Genomic DNA, 2,891 nt, shown 5'->3' on the forward strand with positions numbered 1-2,891 from the left:
GATATCACATGGACATTTGAGGAAGATTCCTATACAACTACAGAAATGACAACTCTATCGGTAGTTGGATAAGATATGGGAGTTCTCTTCTTCCAGTACCTTTCCCCAGAAAATTTTCCTAACCTTGCTTCAAAATAATAAAAATTTGAAAAATTACATGGGCCATTTATCCTATGTATTTGTCAGTTGCTTTGGGTTGGCTATATCACCAGGAAATCTATTTCTTATTGCTATACGAAGCATTGATATTGATTTAGTGGATCCCATGTATCAATTGAGGTCCCAGAAGGAAGCTACACATTTTTTCTAGATAGGTGGTCAACACTTGAAATCATCTATGGGAAAAATTTCAGTGTGTAGGCCTGAAATTTATAGTGGATTTTCATAGAGGGGCATTATTTTTTGTGGGTAAAAGGTGCTATGGTCTCTGAAGCATGTTCCAAGACATTCATTATTTTTTATCAGGCTACAAGCAGAGTTTGAATCATTTTCCACCCTCCCATTGTGCATGAGTTTCCAAACCTAGTACCCAACTCTACAAAAGGCTTCAGGACAAAATCTATGTCTGTAATAGAATAAGGCTTGGACAAAATCTATGCCTTTAATAGAATACGTAAGACAAAAATCATTTCGGAATTACCTTCAGTATTTAATTCAACTATCTAAGATGGGTTTTTGGCATACAAGGAGCATATGACTCCATTCACAAGCATTGCAAGGAATATGAAATAGGACGTGGTTGAGTGTAGAGGCTATTGGTTATAGGTTTGTTGCTTTCTCCACACAAGAAGAAAGTAGAAGCCAAATGAGTTCTAATGGCTCAAGAAAAGGAGGTTATCAAAGTCAATTACAAGAAGATATTAGAGATATTGAACCCCTATTATGCTTTGATGAGGAAGAAGATGATAGCATTGGTCACACTCCAAGTGAAGCCATAAGAAATGACCAGCTAAGCCAGACACAAGATAGTGGACATACTAGCAATGATAATCCAAGTAGGAATAGAAAATATGAATGTATGGAATTCAGAGAAAAGGAGGTTGACTTTATTCTACTTTCTATCCAACATAAGGTAGTTTTGAATGGGAAAAGTAATTCAGATGGTGTTCTCTTTCCACCCATAACAAGTTAGGAATCAAGAAACATTAGCACAAATAACAATGCCGCTAAAGTGGGGCAACCAATATCATGGAGAAGTCAAGGAAAGAGAAAATGAAAAATGCTATAGATCTATTTAGGAGTTTTTTTCCTGAAGGAAATTCCATGGATATTGTAGTTGTTCTTGATGTGGCCTCCCAGTACTTGAAATTCCTCCAAATCAGAGTCGAAAGGCTGGAGGCCAATCAGAATTATAGAACTTTGTTGAAGCCTTGAGATCCCTAATTGATGTGGTAAATCGCATAGCTTCTAATATTTAAGCTATGTTTACATTCTCTGTTGGACACCTAAAACATTTTATTTTCCAGTTTACTGACTATTTTTGCTAAAATAACTAGTGGAATCATGTTGAAATGTGCCAAAACTATGAAGGATTAAATATTAAAGTATATGTGTGTGTGTGTGTGTGTGTGTGTGTGTGTGTGTCTGTGTGTGTGTGTCTGTGTGCAATGACCTGTAGGCAGCCATAACATTGAATTTCTCATAATCTAGCATAATAGACAAAGTTTGATATGCTCCGTCTGTAGGGAGAATGTATAACAATTCACAATTGTGAAAATCTGAAAAAAAATTAGAATGGAAAAAAACCTAAGAAACTTCAAGAAGATGAATCAAGTGAAAATTTTGTCGAGGAACAAGTATTCAGAGATCTAAATGATCAAGAAGGATGTAGAAATTTTTATTAGCCACAAAAAGGCAAAGTGGGTAGGGGCTCAGTTGATCCACAAGTAGGCATGCCACTAAATGTTTGCAACATTGAGGAAGTCAGGATTGAAAATTGAGATATATGCTTAAGGCTTTAGGGAAATTATTTTGTGCATACAAGTATGTCAAGAGAGAGTAAAAGTTAGGGGTATTTTCTACTTATTTAATGAGAAAGTGCAAGGTGCTACAAGTTTAATGAAATAAGGGACAAAGTAAAATATCGCATGCACACCCTGTGTTGAATCAAGGTGGTTAAGGTTCATTGTAATGCAACATCTTATAATGGAAAAAGTCAATACATAGGAAACAAATTTGGATCACAAGTATTTTCTTTGAATTCTGGCCCAACCATGGCAATAATGTCTTTCCCAGGTACATCTAGAACTATTACAAGTCCAATGACCAACTTAATTATTGCGATAGACTTCTAGTTTGGGGTAGTTGCTACACCTATTTGTAATATGCATGGAAAAATTCTTGTATCATAAAAAATAGTAGAAATAGATATTTTTTCTCAAAAAATGCCAACTATGAGTATAGAGTTGTGTGTACATGATGAAAAAGAGCTTCAAAGGAAAAGAAGAAAACAATCAAATGGAAAATCTTCATAAAGATCAAGAATGCATAAACAAACCGATAATGAGGAACTAGAATGGTGATTTGAATATTCTCATGCTTATATGATTCTTATTTGAGCATATTGTAAGAAGTCATGAAGTTCATAACCTGTAGATACCACAAGGGGAGAATTTAGACAATAGAGATAATTGCAACCAACGTTGACATTGTTCATAGCATTACAAATTTTGACAATATAGGGTTTGAAGTTCCCCATTGGATTAAAGGATACAGTTCTAATATTGGAGAAAATTGCAGGAAATGGAAAGATTAAGAAGAATTATAAAGGGTATTTCTACCACAATTATTTCAATATGCCTCACAAGCACAAGTAAAATGTTTGATGTTCCCATAATTGTTCAAAATTTGTCAGAGCACTCAAACTGGAAATAGGCAAGTTTTTTTCCAAC

General features: G+C 34.7%; 1 pseudogene; it reads left to right on the top strand.

Annotated features, from left to right (window-relative positions):
* The first annotated feature begins 420 nt into the window (after positions 1-420).
* Positions 421-1,374, top strand: LOC149149932 (uncharacterized; annotated as a pseudogene).
* Positions 1,375-2,891: the final 1,517 nt, after the last annotated feature.

Source organism: Pinus tabuliformis, chromosome 9 (assembly GCF_031772625.1).
Source record: "Pinus tabuliformis cultivar Carrire ecotype Pingquan chromosome 9, CPIR1, whole genome shotgun sequence".
NCBI classification, from domain to species: domain Eukaryota; kingdom Viridiplantae; phylum Streptophyta; class Pinopsida; order Pinales; family Pinaceae; genus Pinus; species Pinus tabuliformis.